At 34.6% G+C, this 22,674-nt stretch overlaps 1 protein-coding gene and 4 non-coding genes across 5 annotated transcripts in view; 2 read left to right on the top strand and 3 right to left on the bottom strand.

The window, feature by feature from the left end:
- LOC129943097 (PHD finger protein rhinoceros) overlaps positions 1-22,674 on the bottom strand; it is a 159,489-nt gene that overhangs the window by 104,409 nt on the left and 32,406 nt on the right. The window lies entirely within an intron of this gene.
- On the bottom strand, positions 10,373-10,445 carry Trnaa-agc (transfer RNA alanine (anticodon AGC)). The gene has a single exon. It is a non-coding gene; the product is annotated as a tRNA-Ala (tRNA).
- Positions 10,923-10,995, bottom strand: Trnaa-agc (transfer RNA alanine (anticodon AGC)). The gene has a single exon. It is a non-coding gene; the product is annotated as a tRNA-Ala (tRNA).
- On the top strand, positions 15,891-15,963 carry Trnaa-agc (transfer RNA alanine (anticodon AGC)). Its single transcript has one exon. It is a non-coding gene; the product is annotated as a tRNA-Ala (tRNA).
- Positions 20,948-21,020, top strand: Trnaa-agc (transfer RNA alanine (anticodon AGC)). The gene has a single exon. It is a non-coding gene; the product is annotated as a tRNA-Ala (tRNA).

Here is a 22,674-nt window from a genome sequence, read left to right as displayed (position 1 = left end):
ATTTATTTTCTTACAAAAAAATCACATTTATTGAATTAAATTCATATAAATATTCGTTAGCAAGTCTTTTCAAAAATCACAATTTTTCATTTTATTTTATTTTTATTTTTAATTTGCAACTTTATTGCTTACCACAGACTTCAATAAATAATATTTAAATTGTTTAACAATTTTGGTAAAAAAATCACAATCACAAACTCACACACATTTTACAAAATCCAAAAAATACGCAAAAATCGCGCTTACAAACCACGTTAAAAAAAGACTACATTAAGCACTAATTTTTATAATATTTCCATCCCTCACGACCAACGCACCATACCGCACACCGTCCACCATAATACGTATATAATCACTCGGGTATTTATATCACACACATCATTTAAACGTTCGCACTTCAAAGTGAATCGTCCTTCCGTAACAACATCAACACACCATCGTCACGAGAATCGAATCAAAACGACACGACGCACGATAAAGAAACCCCGCTGTCAAACAACAACAAAAACAGTATAACCTAAAAATTACACTTTTCCCATCGGACGATTAAAAAAACCCACCAAACAACCGATTTGGGATCCAGCGACGAAATGCCAGAATCCTGCTGGCTGGCCAGGCCACTTAGCATTCCGTTGTGGAACAACCCTCCAGAAAAATAACACAAGAAAAAACAGACACACAAGTCTATACATATATATCAACCTATACAGTCACCACTGAGATGTCCTTGTGAAAGGAACAACCCTCCTTGCTAAGGATATAGCGCCACAACAAAAAACACCCAAAACAATTGATAATGTGGGTGGAGGGGGGATTGGTTAGTGTTGCGAGATTCCCACAGATTTCGCACACCACGTGCGGGACAACAAGCCAACGCCATCGCCATCCCCAATGTCTAGGGTATCCTTTATTGAGATTATAGAAAGGACGAATGGTGTAGAAAGTGTGGATGGTATTTGCGATTCGCGCCAAAATTCCTTTATGAATGATGTGGATTGAGTTTCCAGGACGCATGCGGATTCTCTCTCACAATCAGTAACAAGGAGCTAAATATTGAAATGTAAACACACGTCAAGGACGAGAACGACGACGACGAGCGACGATACCACTCGAACGATTATAATGCTGAGAGTCGTGTGGCAATCGTCGTCGTATGGAGAAGTGCCATTAAGGAGTCTATACTTCCATTTGTAAGAAAAACACCCGCCAAATGTGTGTCCTTTCTTCGTTCGGGGTTCTTTTTGATGGAGAGCAAAAGTTACACAGCAGTCGGGAACACCATCATCACGTAAAGGCGACTTCTCAAGAGTTGGGGATGTTCCTAGATAAACAGGACGAGTGCATCCATTTTACTTTTTCGAGTTTTGTTGGTTTTTCTTTTGTTTTTTTTGGTCCTTCATCAAAAAAAAAAGGTCCTGTGTCTTATTTTTTTAACCATCCCATGCCGACATAAGAAATGCATATTTAGTGGAGTGTTAATAATCTTGTCCCGGAGATTGGGGTTGAAGGTGTGTTGGGTATCCTTAATTTTTTTTTATGTTCATCTTCGTTTGCACTCTTGGGATACCATAGGCGAGGATAGTCCTTTTGTCTTTCAAGGAAATACACAAGAGGAATAAGAAAATCAGAAAATAAGAAAGAAAGAATCTAACTTAGAGGTATTGGTGAATGTTAAAAGGTGAAAGCTTGAGATGATAATTTTGTTATTCAAATTCATTTCTTCTGTTATTTTTTTTTTGGCTTTGTTTTTAAGGTGGGGCTGGCAATATCTTAAGATATGGTCTTCGACGACGACGACGGCTGTATTTTATGTGCAAAAGTCGAGACGTTTATTCATTTCCGCATATTTTCTTATTGTCCTTTGAATTTATTTATTTTTTTATATTTTAATGTGTGATGAGAAATGGTGGTTTAACTAGGGTTTGAATATTTTAATTTCGACCATAGTTAAACAAAAAAGGATATCCGCGATTTTTTCTTCTTATTTTTTTTTTTTTTCAAAATTGTCAAGCCTATGGTTTGAGGTTAGAATGAGTTCGTGGACAGAGATGTGGCAAGAATTAATGAAGTTTAATTACAAAATACATTACAAGGATAGGATTAGTCACAAGTTTTAAATCAAAATATGTTTTATTCAGAGACAAAATTGTCTTGATTTTTTGACGGAATTTTATAAAGGTTGTTTCCTCAGAGGTGTATCTTTGAAGTGAAATAAAAACAATGATCGTTTTTTTAAATTAAATGCCGTTCTCCAAACCGTCAATCGTTTTGTGCTTATCGGCGTAAAGAATATATCGGCTTTACATACTTTTAGAGGTGTTAAATAACACGATTTAACAATTTGCAAGAAACAAAGATATATTGACCAAATAAGCTGCATTGCTTCTGAGATACGCGTTTCAGCTTAAGAGCTCTTAAAATAACCACTTTTGATGAAGTAAAGCCGGGAAGCTATATATAAGGAGGTTAAAAAACTGATAACCAGTAACCAGCAATTATACGCAATCCCAAGATCATCCGCAAAAGCTGTTAGGTTCTCCTTAAACCGTTAAGAGAAAAAGGTCGGTCATTTACGACACAAAATAATTGAGCAAATTGACTTAAGGGGGTATTCTGGTCTAGAAATTAAAAAAATCGATCTTTTTTTCTTTTCATATTTTTATAGTTTAACTATTTAAGAATATGTCTACGAGAGGATTTTCCCAAATTCAAATTATTTTCGGAGAAATAAGTATTTTGCTGAGCAGCCATCCAAATCGGTTGGGCTGCAACTAATAGAACAAAAGACATAATGGGGTACTTTAAACGCGTTTTTCTCAGAACTGTCTTTTTGAATCTGATACCCACGATTTCTCAGGTTCTGCCTAACCGATTTACTTGAAATTTTAAGAGAGTCTTCTTTAGGGACTTGTCTACGTCCGGAACTACGGCCATCCCCAAATTTGCATTTTTACTATTTTTAACAAATCGAAGAATGTTCAAAAAAATGGTAAATTTTTTGTATTTTTCTTTAGACAGCCGCCATTTTGTAAAAAAAAATGTTTGTAACTTTTCCGTAGTTCCAGACATTGCGACATTATTAAAGATTAATAATCTTTTTTAGTTTTTGATTTCAGATTTCTAGGAGAGTTAAAATCGTGGGTATGGTCACGCACCAAATTTTTGAGACGCACCACTCCATCAGCTGATAACTATAGGAATTTTGATTTTTTTTTTACTCTTTTATTTTTTTTTGTATGCTTCTAATTTGAATAAATAATGTATAAAAAAATTGATGGTAAAATTGTTGCTTGCTTTTTTCTACAGCACTTAAAAAATTACCTACAATTCATGTCTCTAGACCAGAATACCCCCTTAAGCAAAACAAATTAAAAAAATTGTTTTGGTAATTTAACTTTTACCATAGCAGTTTAAAAAAAAAGGTGAACATTTTGGTTAATCCTAAATATCTCACGAACCAATAATACTAGAGACTTGAATTAAGTTTTATATTGTAATAATAATAACATAATAACTATGGGAAGTTAATAATAGCTTTATTTATTGAACCTTATACAAATTTTTACAATTCAACATAATGATTAATTAAATTATGGCCTTGGTTTTGAAACCGTCTGCCCGATGCCATCTCTATTTTTACTGTTAAAAATTACAAGAAGACTGGGAGGATGACATCGTGTCGATAGGCTTCGACACAACACTCTTTACTGACGGCTCAAATATGGAGTGCGAAGTTGGTTCTGGGATCTTTTCTGAGTCCCTAAATGTAGTTAAATCATTTAGGCTTCTTGACTTTGCTAGCGTTTTTTAGGCTGACCTACTGGCAATAAGGGAGGCATGTAAGATACTTGCACAAAACCCAAACCAAAACCGAAATGCAGCTATCTTTACAGACAGTCAGGCAGCTGTCAAAGCCATTGACTCGGCCATATCCTCATCTAAATTGGTCCAGCAATGTCGCGATGAGCTTGCGAGCCTGAATATTAACCTCAGTGTCACCCTGATCTAGGTTCCGGCCCATAGTGGTATCGTGAGAAATGAACGGGCTGACGAGCTAGCCAGGCAAGGATCGGCCCTTCATAGCTCACTTGCGGAAATGGTTAACATTCCTCTTGGTGCTATGAAGGGTAAAATCTCCTCTATCTACCAAACTGAATCAAACCGAAGGTGGAGCAATTTACCCAATCGCAACTCTTACAACACTTTTTGCCGTAGTTGTAGTGATAATCCATTTCCTCTGCAAATGTCCTGCTTTGGCAAACAATAGAGATTAGAGACCTAATCTTTTTTCTCAATGCGACAAAATGGCTCTAACATAATCGCTATGAAGCTTCTCTATAAATCTATCCCTTTCAATCAAAGGTCAAACGAGTTTTTGCCAAGTAAATTCATTCACAACTTCAATATTTTCACCATTTAAAAACCACCTTTTAATTCTACTGCGTCGTCCTCGACCTGTTTTAAATATCATAACTACCGATTTGGATAAATTTATTACCAGATCCCATATTTTACAGTAATTATCTAGCCTATTTATCATGAGCTGAAGACTTTCTGGGGAGTCTGCAAACAAAACGTCATCAGCATAAAGGAGGCATTTTATAACTACTTACTGTAGGTGGCGCTACAGTCCTGGGCGGACCTGGGCCTCAACCAACAAGCGTCTCCAGCCAGCTCGGTCCATAGCCAGCTGTCTCCAGTTTCGCACGCCAAGTTGGTTGAGGTCCTCTCCCACCTGGGTGCGCCACCTGAGTCGCAGTCTTCCTCTACTGCGCCGTCCCTCGGGATTCGAAGACCTTCCGGGCTGGATCGTTGATGTCTATCCGCTCTACATGCCCTAGCCTTCTAAGCCGTTGGACTTTAATTCTGCTAACTAGGTCAGTGTCGCTGTACAGCCCGTACAGTTCGTTGTTAAATCTTCTCCTCCATTCTCCATCTATGCGTACGGGATCAAAAATCACCCGAAGAATTTTTCTCTCGAAGCATCCTAAGACAATCTCATCTTTCTTTGACAGGGTCCAGGCCTTAGCGCCATAAATGAGAACCGGGATGATGAGTGTCTTATAGATGGTGATTTTAGATGCTCGAGAGAGGTCTTTACTTCTCAATTGCCTTCTAAGTCCAAAGAAGCAGCGATTTGCAAGAGTTATTCTTCGTTTGATTTCAGCGCTGGTGTCGTTGTCTGCATTAATAGCGGTGCCTAGGTAGACGAAGTCCTTAACTACCTCAAAGTTATAGCTGTTCATGGTGACGTTTTGTCCAAGACGTCGTCGTTCAGTGTCCTTTCTTGATGACAGCATATACTTGGTCTTGCTCTCATTGACCACTTAACCCATTTTCTTCGATTCCGTCGCAATGCTCAAAAACGCTCCACTGACATCACGCTTTGATCTTCCAAATATGTCAATATCATCTGTGTTTGTGTTTGAAAGGGAATACCCCAACTTAATTTCTGAGCAAATAGAAACTGTGCTGTCAGAATTAAATAAACGTTTTGTGCCTCATTTTTTGAGTCGATGGAACGCAGTTCATAGAAAAAAAAGTAATTTTGAAAAAAAATACACTCATTGGCTCGAAGGAGTTTTCTAAGTAGAACTAACCCAAAGTGTATTGGCCGAAACGTCAACTAATATGGGAAGACCACGAAAGAGTTTTGACGAATGCTGTGATCGAGCTAAAAGGTATAAGAGGGACGAAATTAAAAATATATTTCCTCAAGAAGAGATAAACTATGCAGCAACATCAGAGAGCTTTTCCTGTTCACAATTTGATCCGAAAAAGGCTCTTGCATTATTTATACAAGCAGAATTGTCGAAACGCCAATATGAAGTATTAAGACATGCCCTAAAAGATGAAGGACATGATGTTTTTCCACCTTATATTAAATTACTGGAAGCAAAAAAAAAGTGCTATCCTTTAGATATAAGCATTACGGAAAGCTCAGCAAGTGTGCCACTACAAAAATTGTTAGACCATCTATAACAGAAACTCCTGCAGCTTCTTCCTGTTTCATATGTGGAACTACAACTTCTGGAATGAATAAATTGACAAATATAAGAACCAAAGCTGTAAACAGGGAAGCTTTGAAAATGGGAATGTCTCCTCTTCACGCTCGGATAAAATTTATGGAGTGTATCCTCCATGTTGCCTACAATTTGCCATTTAAAGCATGGAGAACCAACAATGAGACCCGCCATATTAGAGATGCTAACAAGAAGAAAATTCAGCAGGAGTTTCGTGAAAAACTGGGCATCATTGTCGATCTTGTAAAACAAGGTACGGGGACAAGTAATGACGGCAACACCTCCAGAAGATTTTTTGCAAATCCAACCATGACTTCAGAAATCACTGGAGTTAGTGAATCCCTAATTCGGCGGTTTGCTGTTGTCCTTGAAGTAATAACGTCGAATGAAAAATTAGATTTAAAAAAAAGTGCAGCTTACATGTGGGAAACTGCTGAACTGTTTGTTGAGAAATATAAATGGTACAATATGCCAGCAACCGTACATAAGATTTTGATCCATGGAGAAGAAATAATTAAAAGCTGTGCATTTCCTGTTGGATCGCTCTTCGAGGAAGCCCAAGAATGCCGAAATAAGGATTATAAAGCCTACCGCAGGTTTTATTCGAGAAAATGCAGCCGAATTGCGACGAATGAAGATGTGATGCATCACATACTCATATCCTCAGATCCAATAATAACAGGTTTAAGGTCACAGGCAAAAAAAAAAAATACTTCCAATCAGCGCAGACGCTAAAAATCTCATTTTAGCGTCATAAAATTACTACTTCATAATTGTTTTTTATTTATTTTTTGTATGTTTTATCTATTTATTTATTTAATTTTATAATATACATAGTTAGTAATAATATTTTGTTCAAAATAAAAAGTTAAGATTTTACTAAAAAAAAACTTTTATTTAAATATAACATCAAAAGCCTCAAATTTTAGAAAAATGTCAATAACTTTGTTTATATTTTTTTTTTTCAACCAAATTTTGACCAAATATGTATAAGACTAATCTTAACATGTATGCCAAATTTTATTTAAATTCGTTGAACCGTTCAGATTTTACAGACTTTTTTCCGCTCTCCCATACAAACCGAACCACTGTGCGCCGTCCCTCGGGATTGGTTTCGAAGACCTTCCGGGCTAGAGCGTTGATGTCCATCCGCTCTACATGACCTAGCGATCTAAGCCGTTGGACTTTAATTCTGCTAACTAGGTCAGTGTCGCTGTACAGCCCGTACAGTTCGTCGTTATATCTTCTCCTCCATTCTCCATCTATGCGTACGGGACCAAAAATCACCCGAAGAATTTTATAACAAGTGCTAGAATTTTAATACCGTTTGGCAAAGCGTGGGGATAAAAGACAACCTTGACGTACTCCACTTTTGGTTTCAAACCATTCTGATATTTCTTCACCGTCCCATACAGCTGATGTTGTACTCTCGTAAAGTTTTCTTAGTACTTTAGAAATCTAAGAGGATAACCTCAGTAGATTTAATTTATAAAACAATGCTCCTCGATCAATGCTATCGAAAGCAGGTTTGAAATCAATAAATATTGAATACAGCTTTTTCCCATTTTTTACGTAATAATCTACGATATTTTGGATAGAGAAAATGTGATCCGTTAACCTGCTCTGAAACCGGCTTAAAACTCGTTCAACAATTTGTTTTCATTAACCCAAGACTCAAGCCTTTTCAGTTTAATTCCTGTAAATATCTTCGAAATCTTTAAATTATTGTTAATAATTTTGAATTTTTTCCCATTCAATTCCTTCACTATTCTCCAAAATTCAGAAGAATCCTTTGCATTATTTAAATTATTCGCTATTCCCAGATAGTATTAATTTCCCTTTATTTGGCAGAGTTTTTTATATTCTTTATTTGCCTGAACATAAGACTCACGAAAAAAAACTTCCGTTTCCCATTCTTGCTAGTTTTAACAGTTTGAAGGATTTAGTTCTGGCTCTTTCGCAATTTTTGTCAAACCACTTTTGTTTGCTATTAGCTTAGTCTCTCCTTTCTGCAAAAGAGATCGAGTTTTGTATAGCTTGGATAAAAGAATCTATCTGGTGACTCGTGCTTGCTTGACTTAAATCAGTTTGTACAGTAAACTGACTAAGTTTGGCTTCATACCTTTCTTTTTCTCTACCGTTCCAAAATAGTCTTGGCAGAAGAGCAATTCTTTTTTGGGCAGAGGTTTTTTTATGGTCAGGGCTACTGAGATTGGCTTATGGTCCAAAAAAGTCAAAGAACCAACATTAAAACTATCTATTTTCTCAAACCATTTACCACTGATGCTACAATAATCAGCAACTGATGCACCTGGGCCTCCGACAAAAGTCATTTCTCCGGACAAATCTCTGCTAGTTAACCCATTAAGTAAAAATATATCAAAATTTTGAAGGAGTTCGAATAGATTTTTACCGTTTCCGTTCAACACTTTATCTTTTGAAAATCTAACCGATTTGAATTGCTAGCTAAAAGGTATTGTATCACTTTCTATCACTCGAGCATTGAAATCTCCATTAACCATTATATTGCTAATATTTGAAAAATTAAGAAAACGTTCTGAACTACAAAAATCCTGCTCCCAATTATTACAATTTAAATAGATAGGGAGAATATAGTAATATTCATCCTCAGAGTTTACTTTAAGAACCGTAAAGTTTTCAATATTAACAAAACTACAAGAAATTGGAAAAATAGATTTGAACACAAAAAGATAGCCTCCAATCGCTCGACCACGTGTGTGAACCCGTGTCGCTGTTGTAACTTGATACCAAACCAATAATTTGAAATCCGAAGCGGATTCAGACAGGGATGTATTCTGTCGCCAATATTGTTTTTGTTAGTGATAAACGATGTATTACACTCAGCTCTGTCAGGTAGCGGAGGGATCAACTTGGATTACGCGGACGATGTTTGCTTGCTGTTTCATAGGATCATGGATCTCCATCAAATGACAAGTGTGGAGAGAGAAGCAGAAGTTGTAGGGCTGAAAATTTATTTCGACAAAAAAAAAATGACCAGCTTCAGAACCCGACCATCCTTTCAAATAAATATTTCTTCGCAACTAGTGGAAAAAGTAGAGAGCTTTCAATACCTTGGAAGTATCGTCTCCTTTGAAGACGGAACCGAACAAGAAGTCATCTGCCGCATCGGCAAAGCAAAAGCGGCGTTCGGTATGTTGTCGAAAATTTGTAGGAATAACGCTATCAGCATTAATACAAAGCTACGACTGTTTCGCATAAATGTCAAATCTGTGCTTCTTTATTGGTGCAGGACTCGGAAGGTTACTTCAGCCATTATATGAAAGCTGCAAACCTTCGTGAATAGATGTCTTCGAAACATCCTAAGGATTTTCTAGCCAAACCAAAACCAAAAAAAAAATGAGGTCCTTCATAGAAGGATAGGTCAGGAACCTATAGACTCTATAATACGAAGGCGTAAGTGGCAATGGATTTGAGATACGCTTCGAAAAGGCAACGACTGCATTGCAGGCCAAGCAATGCAGTGGAATCCGCTCACACAAGAAGGAAGAATAGCTGGACGACCGAGAAGCTCAAGGCACATGTCACTAGGCCAAAGTTGGAGAGAGCTGAAACACATCTCCGGAAACCGTACACGAATGGCACGTAAGCGTAGAAGAGCCCCTATGCCCTATGAAAAATTCATTTCCGATCCGATTGACACCTAGTACTTTGCTGTCTTTCAATTTCATGATAACTAATATCACTTCAAAAAGTGACATTTCGCGATCCGAATGGTGATTTTCGTAGTTTGGTTGAACGTATTGCATGGGTTCAGTGAAGCTGACGCAGGACATGTACAAAGCAAGCGAAGAACTGTTTTTTACTCTTCCTCGTCCATACAGCTTCTGCACAAGTCATTTGAGAATGAGCCTAGGCGCTTGGCATGGTGACGTCGCTAAAGTTTTGCCTTTTATAATTCTAATACATTTTCAAAATTCAGTGGGGTTTTTCCACGATATTAAGCTTGCTTTCAGGTAATCTTGTTTTATCAACTCACAGTTAAAACTTTTCACACTTAAAATTTTCTGCAAAAGTTCTACGTGTTTTTTTTTTTCAGTTTTGGTTTGTAAGCTGACCTTCAAGTTCGACTCAGAAATAAGCTTTTTATGGTGTCAATACAGGAACTAGATATCTTTGACACGTTTTTATGTATTCAGACAAAAATAACGTGAATCTGAATCTAGAAAGGTCAAAATCCTTACAAACTACACTTTTTTTTATTACTTGTAGCTTGTTTCTGAAGATTGGAATGCTTGTTCCTTTCAAAATACATTTTCCTATAAAAACAAGGACATGGAGTACTACGATAGAAAAAAATGCAACCATTTTGGAGATGCGGGGCATCGATCCCCGTACCTCTCACATGCTAAGCGAGCGCTCTACCATCTGAGCTACATCCCCTTTGAACATTTTCGACCAGCAAAACTAACAAACCACACACAAATTGCACTTGCTTTCAAGCCATTTATTATTATTAAAAACTCGTCTTTTTGGATACATCGTTAAAATAACGGACAAACCATTTTACTTACAGACTTACTCCCTTCAATGAGATGATGAAAATAAATGACAGCATTTAGTCCATTTGAGTATTGGTTCTTTGTTACTTTAAAAATTCATATTTCCTTTTTGAATTCAAATTACAAAAAGTACGTATACGCCACAGTTATCTTAAGACAGTCTTAAATTTTGTAAGTGATAAGAGCATTAGCTTGATTCGGAGCTTGTTAAAAATAATCGATGTTTTCCAATTAACAATCACAAATACTACAAATAACATTAATACCAAAGTTAGTTAAGCTGAAAACGCATTTTTATTAATAAACACAAATATTTTTAAACTAAACAAAAAGTTGTGTCCTTTAAAAAGGATATTTCTGGAGATGCGGGGCATCGATCCCCGTACCTCTCACATGCTAAGCGAGCGCTCTACCATCTGAGCTACATCCCCGTCAAAAATTACCAGCAATTGTTAAAATCAAGATCAAAGTAAAAGAGTTAAAGTTTTTACTCAAAATGATTATAAAACCTTCCATTGCTTGGCCTAAATTTATTATTTCGAGCACGTCTGTTGTTGCATTGTGAATGTAGCTTCAATAAAATTATATCGGTCGTGCAATGGATATCAAAGAGGTACATAGACTGAATGTGTTAAGAAACTTTCACTCAAAATTTGATGACGATTAGATACTTTACTTTATCAGTTCCTAGATCCATGGAGGGCATATTGTTTCACACACGATGACCTTCTATCTTCTTTTCAATTCCAAACAAGTTTCTCGAAGTTATACAGACCAATTGGAATAATATGTGCGATGTCTTGCCCTTTAAATTAGAGGTGCGATCTTTCTTTTGAACTTGGATCTGAAGTCTGGTTTTTGAAGATAGGCTTCGCTCAAGTATTGTTCTTCTTTTACTTGATGTGGCTAAGCCATACACCAAATTGGCCTCAAGGGTAAACTGATGAGCATTCCTGGAAGTGCGATTATTACGGTTGAATTGATTTACGGATAGAATTGAACTGGCTGATTCGACGGAACATTGTTTGTAATGTGGTAGACATGCAATCGTCGATAAACACCAAGAAGAAAGTCGGAGATAAAACGGAGCTTTTGGAAACAAAAGCATTTATTTTATATTTTTCAGACTTGAAAACCTCCAATACAACTTGTATTGAACGGTTAGAAATGTAGTTTCTAATTCAACGAATAAGCGATTCATTAATACCAAAAGCACACATTTTCGATAAGAGAGCTTGATACTAAACTCTATCAAATGCTTTTGAAACATCAAGTGGAATAATCTTGCTTTCTCCAAAACGATGTAAAGATTTGTTTTGCTGTTCGGTGAGATAAACCATGAGATCAACAAAGAACCTATTTCTTTACGAAAGCCATAACTGCCATTAAGAAGCTTCTGTAATTTAAGATATTTCTTAAGCTGATAATTAATCAGTGTTTCCATGAACTTGGAAAGAAGGGTCGTGAGTGCTATTGAATGAAAGTTGAAGGCTACACAAATGCTGTTCTCCATCCGCTCGGAAAGAGACATGTAGAGTGGGAAAGATTGAAAAGCCTACGAAGCTTTGCCAAATTACAAATGTCTAAAGTGCTGTAGTTATTGGTTAACATAGACAGAGATTGGTTGCTTGAAAGTCAGTAAGTAGTAAAATGATACTTTTTCAAAGTTTGTTTTGGTTTCGTTAGAATCAGACTTTAAAATTCAATCTATCACGTCAGGTTTTTGAGATACGACATTTTATGACTTGAAAAAACCTTATATTGTTGCGGTAAATTTTACAACAACAAGTTTCACCTCTTTTTTGCTAACGACCTACGTGGATATTGAGGGCGCTTTCAACAACGTTGACACATCCGCTATCACTTCTGCTATGACGATCTTAAACGTCTAATACTCAATCTGTGAGTTGATTAACCTAATGCTAAAAAGCAGGATCATCAATTTTAGTTTGGGAGATTTTTGCACAAAAAGGTCTGTCAGTAGAGGCACTCCGCAAGTTGGTGTTCTGTCCCCTCTCCTGTGGAACATAGTGGTTAACGAACTACTAATATCCCTTGAGAGGGAAGGCTACAGAGTGGTTGCGTATGCCGATGATGTTGTTATCGCCGTCACAGGGGAAAATCCTAATACACTGAGAGACCTCCTCCAAAATGCACTCAATATGCTCACTAGATGGGCTGATCACTGCGGAGTTAGTATTAATCCTCAAAAAACAGACCTCGTCCTTTTCACACGGAAATACAAGATCCCAGTAATCCCAGTACCTCATTCAACTAATTATTACCAATGAAGCCAAATACCTTGGTCTGATGTTGGACGAAAAATTAAGTTGGAAATCTAATATTCAGGAAAGAGTTAAAAAAGCTACAGCAGCTCTTTTCCTTTGCAAGGAAGCAAATGCGATTTTCAACCTCGCATAACCTACTGAATATGCACATCGGTCATCCAACCAATACTTATGTACGGGGTTGCAGTATGGTTGACTGCACTGGAGAAAGTCACATACTACGACAAACTCAGCAGAGTCCAACGCACTGCATGTCTCTGCATAAGCGGGGCATTGAGAACCACACCCTCAGCAGCGTTAGACACTTTCCTCCATCTGACACCCCTAGACATCTTCAGTAAACAAGTGGCAGCGAGTACAGCGATAAGACTCGACGCTTCATCTCAATGGACCAACAACAATGGGGGGCACTCCATCATTTTGAACCTCTTTGGTTCGATACCAAAGTACATAGACTACACTATTCCTAATCACCTATTTGGAAAAAAACTTCCAGGTATCCATTCCATCCAGAGATGAATGGGAAGACAAAAACTCCTGGATAACAAAAATATTAATTTTTATACAGATGGATCCAAGACAAATGAGGAAGTTGCTAGTGGTGTGTACTCAGAAAAGCTTAATCTAAGAATCTAATTCCGCCTCCCTAATCATTGAAGCGTCTTTCAAGCGGAAATTTTAGCGATCAAAGGGGTTCTCGCCTGGCTAAGAGAAAACGTGATATCAACTTCTGATATCCGCATCTTCTCTGACATCCAGGCTGCTAACGGCCCTCGATTGTCGATCGTCTCTTATGGAGATGGCGCAGCAATTTAAATTCACCTCTGTTGGGTGCCGGGCCACAGAGACATCACAGGAAATTGTAGAGCCGATGAACTCGCTAAAAATGGAACCGTCATACCTATTTCACCTGAAAGGGAGAAGATAGGTATACCGATAGCTGCATGTAAACTTATGCTAAAAGAAACAGCTTTTGCGATAGCAAATTCTAGGTGGCACAACTTACCAACATGCGCAGCCACAAAACTCATATGGCCTTCACTGGACCTAAAGCGCTCGAAAGACTTGTTATCTCAAAGCAGACTTCATATTAGCTGCCTAATAGGTGTCCTTACGGGACACTGTCTTATAGGCAGACACGCAATACGACTTGGTGTAGCCTCAAATGACTTCTGTAGGAGCTGTATGGACGAAGAAGAAGAAGAAGAAGAAACAATCTCTCATCTCTTCTGCATTTGCCCTGCTCTTTCACTCAGACGCAAACTTCATCTGGGGGGCTACTCTTTTGATAATCCCAGTGAACTACCTAAAAAGGATATTAAATATCTCCTTTGCTTTATAAAAAGCTCAAAATGGTTCGACTAGTAAGAAGTAATTCTCTAGATTCATGTGGTATCACAATAGGCCTTTCTCTTGGCCTAAGTGTGTGGATTTTTAATTCGCAGCCACGTTAACCTAACCTAACCTAAGACCTACGTAAAGTATTTTTTTTGTACGAAGTTCCTCCTTAAGTTTTTTTATTGAGTTGAAGATTTTTGTGTTCTGCTGTGAAAAAAATTTGTTGATGAAGAACTACGATAGCTATTGGGGAAGTCACACAAGCTAAGTATAGTGTTCTCTTTTTTTTTTAAGAATATTGCTTTTTTGGTGTCCTTATTTTTTTTTCTAATTCGTCCTTTTGACCTTCGCGTCAAAAGTCTGTTTCGCCGGTACCTGCTACGGAAAGGGTTTAACCGTTTGATTTTTTGCTTTGTCGAAAATTTTTTTAGAGTGTTTTTTTCTTGGTTGTGTTTTACCAATTTGGTTTGATAATCAATAATTTTCGAACTTTATATTTTTCATACCTTTTATCGAGATTTGAGCTTCTGTCAATCTCAAAATCTCAATTTGCAATTTTGTTGTCATAAAAGATCTTGGTTTTTAATCCCGGCTACGGCCAAGGTTTTCCAGGCAATAAAATATAATTTTAATTTCCCATCTGGAAAATAAAGCAACTCTCTTATTTGATACCTTTAAAAAGTTCGTGAATTTCCCCCCTTCGTATTTCGATATCATTTTGATATGAATTTTATTGATCACCTAATCGAAACCCCCGAAAGGTGAGCTACCTGTTGTGAATTCTTTCACCTATTTGACATACCGACTGACGTTTGTATTAGGTTTTTTAAAGGTTATGTTAGACCAAAGGGCAGTCTTTTTCAATAATCTTTTTACGAATTTGTTATTTCAATGTAATAACATCAAGTTTTTGGCATAGGTTTAAGAAAATATAAAAATAATATTGAAGGTGGGTATTTTTTAATTTGGGCACATAAACCTGAAATTGGAGTTCTGATTCGCAATTAGCCCTGAAACGAATTTTTCAAAACCATAAACAAATTAAATTCAACTTTTTTGAAAACTTCACGTATAGTCTAAGAGGTGAGGGCTAATTGTTAGGGTGAAATTAAAGCAGTTGATATTTAAGCTGTACTTAGTCTTAGTAAAGGTGATAACAAAAAAGTTCGCCGACACGTACTACTTTTTTGTAGAATTAACCAAAAGTTACAGCATAAAAATGAACATTTTCGACAGGGATAGGTTTTATAAATTGTATGTCTATTTTGACTGGATTGGAAACATTCAGATTTGGTAAATGAAAAATGGAGTAGTAAAATTTCAAAATTGTATTCTTTTTCATAATATAATAATGTATTCATCTCGATTATTTAATTTGCAAAGTCATTAACTTTGATAACAAAAAAAAATTGTCTCTTGACGATTATGTTGTCAACCCAACCCCAATTCATAGTGATTATTTGCTATCTACTTTCAAACTCTTTACTGCCAACTTTAAACTAAATCAATCTTTGATTTGTATTACCTTCTGAGGCTATAGAAAACTTGTTTCAGTAGGAACAATTGTTGCTGTTGTTACTTTTCTTTGCAAACGTCATGTCAGTTGAATAACTATGAACCGGTTGCTCCAATTACTTTTTAAATTGTTTAAAAGCAAGCTTGTAGTTTTTTTTAATTTGTCATTGCTGATTATTTTTAACGGGGATGTAGCTCAGATGGTAGAGCGCTCGCTTAGCATGTGAGAGGTACGGGGATCGATGCCCCGCATCTCCAGAAATATCCTTTCAAAGGACATAACTTTTTTTCATTCAGAAGTATCTTTATTAAGCTCTTTGCCAAATTATTATTTCCTTTTTTTTGGTAGTTATGATTTCAAAAAATTCCAAAGATACTTTGTTTAAAATACTGACACACAACACATTTTGCGCACATTTAAGTAATACGTGAGGAGGACCCTTAATGTTCGAAATAAGTGTGAGTATTCGGGAAATTTTAAGATAACTTTGTAGATGTAAACTTTCCTGTCAATTATTTTACATGAAAATGTTTAAAAAATGATGATGATGATGTTTTTTTAATGTTTTCAACAATATTTTCTATGAAAACCCAAGGTCCCTGATAAGGAATGCTATCTTAAAAAAAACATGATTTTTAACTTCCCATAGGAAGTTATTGGAATCGGTCCGATTAGTCGAATTGAAAATGTTGCTTTTTCTGCTAGGCAGGGTCTCTAGAATCTAAATCAACATTTTAAAAAGAGATGTCTGTGTCTGCGTGTATACTACGGATGTACGATCAAGACACCACTTCTCTCCGTCTATATCTCAAGAACCAGTAGAGATATTGACGTCAGTAAAATTTTGTTTTACAGGTAACAACATCAAAAGATGGAAAAAGGACTCTCAATGAAATTGAATGGATTGTTTTTAACCATAACAATTAAAAAAAAGAGGCTGGGATGCGACCCACACTGATAACTTTCCATCCCGTCTGTCGATTTGTCTTGCTTAAAATGTTGTCTATATATACTCGTATCAATTTTTACCAAATTTAAGCACTATTTTTTGTAGATTTTATTTTTTTATAAAAAAAGGACTGTAGGGTTTTTACAAAAATTACTGAATGTCGAAAACAATATTTTCTGAGAAATAAAATAAATTTGAAGCCAATATTTTTAATATTTGAAAAGCTATTTGAGTCGAAAGCATAATTTTACCAAGTTTTAGCATTGTTTTTTTTTAGAGTTTTAGTTTTTGTAAAAAAACTGTCGATTCGATTTTTCTCAAAATATTACCGAATGTTGAAAACAATATTTCTTATAAGAAAAAATTAGTTTGAAGCCAATATTTCAAATTTTTGAAAAGATATTTGAGTGGAAAATCATTTTTTACCAACTTTTGTTAATTTTTTTTTCGGCTTTTAACTTTTTGTAAGAAAACTGTCAATCCGATTTTTTTCGAAATTTTACTGAATGTTGACAACAATATTTTTTGAAAAATAAAAGTAAATTAAAGCCAATATCCCAATGTTTTGAAAAGACATTTGAGTCGAAAATCAATTTTTAACAACTTTTATTAATTTTTTTTTAGGTTTTTATTTTTTTTGAAAAAAAACTGCCAATTCGATTTTTTCAACATTTTTTTAGAATGTTACAAACAATATTTTTTATAAGATAAAATAAGTTTGAAGCCTAAAGTTTAAGTTTTTGAAAAGATATTAGAATCGAGCAATTGAGCAATGTTTTTTTTAGATTTTTAGTTTTTATAAAAAAACTGTCATTTCGATTTTTCTCAAAATTTTATCAGATGTCAAAAACATTAATTTCTGTTGCACAATATTGTTTTGGAGATGAAATCATATTTTAGTCGTAAAATTTTGGTGGTAACAAATTTTTTTTTCAGTTTTTTTGATTTATAAAAAAAACCGTTAAATAGATTTTTTTTTTCAAAAAATATACTTCTTTGATATCACGTTGCATTATATTATATAAAATTTAATTCAAGTCTCTAGCGTTTTTGGTTCGTAAGATATTTAGGGTTAAAAAAAACCACCCACGCAATTTTCTTGAGAGCCCTTTCTGCATCTTTCTGCCTTTTTATCTTTATAATAAAATTTATTTGAAATCGATATCTCTTCTGGTTCTTCAGCTATGGACAACGAAAAAAACGTCGCAAACGTACGGACGTACGAACGTACGTACACACGCACGCACAGTTTTTGTTTTATAAGAAAATACTACTTTTTTTTTAAATTCTATATCTTACAAACGGGTGATTATTTTTTTTTACAAAAAACAAACATACAACGTATATTATAAATCTCTTAACAACAGCATATATATATAAATCAAGTCAAAAGTATACAGTTGTTGAAAAAATTGTTTTAAACTCAAAATTTGTAAAAAAAAGTTTAAAACCTTTTTTAAAGTGTAATTTTTCAAAACTTAAAGATTATCTACTACTGTTTTTTTTGTTAGAAGGTATTGCTCTTATTTGTTTTTGATCAAAAACTAGATGATTTTATGTCTTCTAGTTCTTGAGAAAATTTAAAATTACCAAAGAAAATTAAATTACTTTTTTTTTTTGCTTGAGTGGTCTTATTTTGATAGTTTTAATGGTAGGTGCGAGTTTGGGAAGATGCAACAGTAAGATGTGTTAAGGGGGGCATAAAATCATCTAGTTTTCAGTTTTTGATCAAAAACAAATAAGAGCAATACATTCTTAATTAAAAACAATAGTAAATAATCTTCATGTATTGAAAAATTACACTTTAATTTTTTTTTAAACTTTTTTTACTTAAATTTTGAGTTATATTTATTTTTTTCAAAAACTACACATAGTTTTGACTTGATTTGGCTAATAGAACAGAATGTTGGCTTTAAAAAAATGTATCATACTTAATTTTAAGTATTACCGTTATTTTTTAACTATTTTTTTCCATTTTAACTAATAATTTTTTTAAATTGCGCCCCTCCCCCGCCTAAACGGGGGGAAATAGACCACAGAAAAATTCTTATATAATATCTTGTCGTTTAAGTTATCTTACTCTTGACAAATTAAAATTAAAAACAAGATAAAAAGGATGCCAAATATCAAAAATGGTTACCAACAAATTAAACACTGTATTAAAACTTCATTGCACCATTTGAGCACCCTGTGGAGATGGACAATAAAAAAATTATTTAAATCCAATGCGGCATTTCTCCCGCAATTACCCTACTTTTTAAGGTTATTTATAAGGTACAAAATTGTCACAAACAAGGAAACAAACCTTCTAAAAATTATCAAATACAGTCCACAAATGAGCTACATGTCAAATAATTAATGGAATTGTTGTATAATCGAATATACATTGTCTTGTGACTAAAAATATAATTCAAAATTGATTTCTACAAAGTGGTTGATGTTTTATTTCTTTGTTCTTTTTTTACTAATTTTTTATAACAAAAAACTTAGACATAACATTTGGTCCTTCGAGCCGGATTTGCAGATTTCCCATGTTGGGGACAGACAACAGACTAATGCTGGGCAGAGACAGAGGCCCGTGTAAGCATTTACTAGTCAGGGTTGCGGTTCATGAGGGGCTGGATAAGTTCCTCCTCTAGAATGACAGACAATGAGACATATTTAGGCACTGAAATATTCGTACACTTCGATTTTTCTAAACATTTTACCAGGTGTCAAAAACAATATTCTTCGATGCATGCAATTTTTGTTTGGGGTTATAAATGTTTGATCGGAAATTATTCGAAATGACACATATTTTTTTTAGTTGTTTTTTTTTTTATAATTTATACGAACGCTACTATACGCTACTATTATTGGTTCGACAGGTAGACAAAGGGCCCACTCATTTTTGTTGAAAGCCTTTTCTCCATAGTCTCAACTGCTGCTTGAGATATGGCACTCACACAGAGGCATTTTAAAACAAAAAAAAAACTTTGACTTAGGTTCTACGAAGCTTAAATCGAGAGATGTCTACCAACTACTATAACTTTCTTCGGGATGTTAATAACATAAGAGCAGGACAATATAGTAAAAAGTAAAGTCCGTAATTCAATTCAATTGTAACTCGTAGCGGTTTAAGTTTTTTTTGTTGTGATATCTCACTTTCTATTAACTTTTTTTTTATAATGATATAGTATTTTTTGTAGTGCTATTAATAGCCTTGAAAATGAGCATTGTATACTAGACTTTTCTAGTCTGACTTCACTTTTCGGCATTGCATTAGTTTTTAAGGACTTCTTTTTTAAACTTCAAACTTAAATTCGTTGGCTGTTTGGCACATCAAATGAATCCGATTCTTTTAAATTAAATTGAATATTAATCTAATTAATTTCACTATGTGGCAGACCTATCCGCCAAGAACTAAGGCTTAGAGACTTAAAACTCTCTTCCCATCCTCTCTGGTAGTAATGCTGTCACGGATGGAGTCTTAAGCCGAATCCGAACGGCTAATTTGAGAAAGGACTTATCATGACAAGAATTAATCTTGGGGAATTTGTCAACTCCTCGTCACAGGCAGACCCTATGAAAAATAATGTATTTAGCACTGGCAGGGATCGAACTCAAAACCTCTGGCATTACATTCCAACTCAACAACCATCAAGCCAAGGGAACTACAATGTGGTATTACATTAAGCAATAGTTATTTTACCAACTATTATAATATCAATATATTAGTCCTCTCTAAAGTCCATCGTCAACAACATGATAGTATCTGATCAGATATGAGAATTTTACTTATGACCTAATGAACGGTTTTAAAGGTATTTTAAATATCATGTTTGGGAGAAAGTATGCGTTCATTGTACACAACATAGAGATCTTATGAATATTGGGATTAAGGATAGGGGATAAAATAAGCTAAGATGCTATACGATTTCAAATCAAAATGACCATCAAGGTCAGTATTTAATGAACACATCATACGCTTCCGTTACAAATGGACACTGAAAAGTCGTGGATCCAAAACCGAATATGAAAAACTGAGTGTTGGGTTGTCAGAATAAAAGAAGCTTTAGAAAAAAGTTTATCTATGAACAACAATAAAAGAAAACCAGAGAAACAAAATTTGTACTTTAAGTAATCTCTCAATAAAATCCACTACAACAATAACACAATGTGCACCATTAAAAGCGTTTGCGTACCCTGAATTAACTGAATTTGGAGACGTGATCAAAATACTTATTCAAGGTTAAACCGAAGTTTCACTATTTCTTTGATTTTTATGTTTACCGTTGATGGTTTTTTTCAACGGGGATGTAGCTCAGATGGTAGAGCGCTCGCTTAGCATGTGAGAGGTACGGGGATCGATGCCCCGCATCTCCAAATTCAGTTTTGGATCATATTTTATTTTGCCTTTTTAAACTTAATTTTATTTCTCTTTGTTAGCTAAGGCTTTAGGATATAAAGTCAAGAAAATACATCAAACATTTCATTTTGAATTTTGTAAAAATGTCCATGACACTGTTCAGTTCACTTTCTACAAAAAAAATAAATAAAAAAAAAAACAAGTATACGCCACAGTGAATATGCGATATAGATAGTGTATCACTTGCGAAACTATAGACTATTGAGGGCAAGAGATTGATAAAACGCTAAAAGCATTGAATGACTTTTTACATTTTTGACCATTAATAAATTCATAAAGATAAAGAAACAAATTAATACTTCATGACGGAAAAATAAGAGGCTTTATCGCACAATTGCAAACCGTTTCCATAACAGATGGACAAAAATATCTTAATTAACAAGTCAGAATTATCTTAGCCTTGATTTTTTTTTTCGAAAATGTCTAAACTTTCCTTGGTTGTAAATGTCCTTGAAACTACCTTAAAATGAATCTCTACAATATCCACCAAAAGCCTGGTTTACCAAAAATCCTATTTCGATTCGTTTAAAAGTCGAGAGAAGAAAATTAAAAACAAACTAATAAATGAAAACATCCTACCGCAGGCTGCCAAAACCACCACCACTACCGTGCGTTGTCACTGAATCGAGTTGTTTTGTTTATGTTGCAAGTTATGATGATAGAGCCTCATTCACCCAACCGCAGAGATTACCATGTCGCATGAAGGAAAGGAAACATCCTAGAAGCAAGAGAATGTTATCGTTGAAAAAGTTTTTCACTCTTTATGCCACAGAAAAAAAGAAGAAACAACAACAACTATGGTGTAACTCACAAGGACGACGATGTTGTAACTCCACACATACATTCATTCGACAAAGTAACTGACGATGAAAAAACAATAATCCACGACATATTCCTGTTCAAATGGATTCCTCTGGAATCTGACCGGACTTTCTCCGACTTTGGACACTTCGTCGTTGTTGTCGTCGTCATCGTCGTTGTCGTGGAGTTGGTTGTCATCATCATCGTACCGAAAAATTACTTTGGTTTCGCGCCGCCGGCGTCATCGACGTCATTTTAAACTTATCCACACATACATACATTCATATGAAGATAAAACGGAATGTCGAAAGATCCAACTTCGAAATCCTTTCACCAAAAACATCCCACTCCAAATGTTGAGAAATAAATGAGCGCATATTGAGCCACTAACAAGATTACCACTTATAGGTTTTGTTTTCTACTTGGCTAATTCAATTCAGTTCAATTCAATTAAATTAGATTTAATTCAATTAAACTAAATTTAATTTAATTTAATTGAATTTAATTTAATTTAATTTAATTGAATTTAATTGAATTTAGTTTAATTTAATTTAATTTAATTTAATTTAATTTAATTTAATTTAATTTAATTTAATTTAATTTAATTTAATTTAATTTAATTTAATTTAATTTAATTTAATTTAATTTAATTTAATTTAATTAAAATGTAATTTAATTTAATATAATTTAATTTAATTTAGTTATCTAATGAAATGAAATGAACTTGATTTTAATTTGAATTGAATTGAATTTGAATTGAATTTGAATTTGAATTGAATTTGAATTGAATTTGAATTGAATTTGAATTGA

Source organism: Eupeodes corollae, chromosome 1 (assembly GCF_945859685.1).
Source record: "Eupeodes corollae chromosome 1, idEupCoro1.1, whole genome shotgun sequence".
Classification (NCBI taxonomy): Eukaryota; Metazoa; Arthropoda; class Insecta; order Diptera; family Syrphidae; genus Eupeodes; species Eupeodes corollae.
Note: the sequence above shows the minus strand (reverse complement) of the source record. Positions and strands in the feature narration are given on the sequence as shown.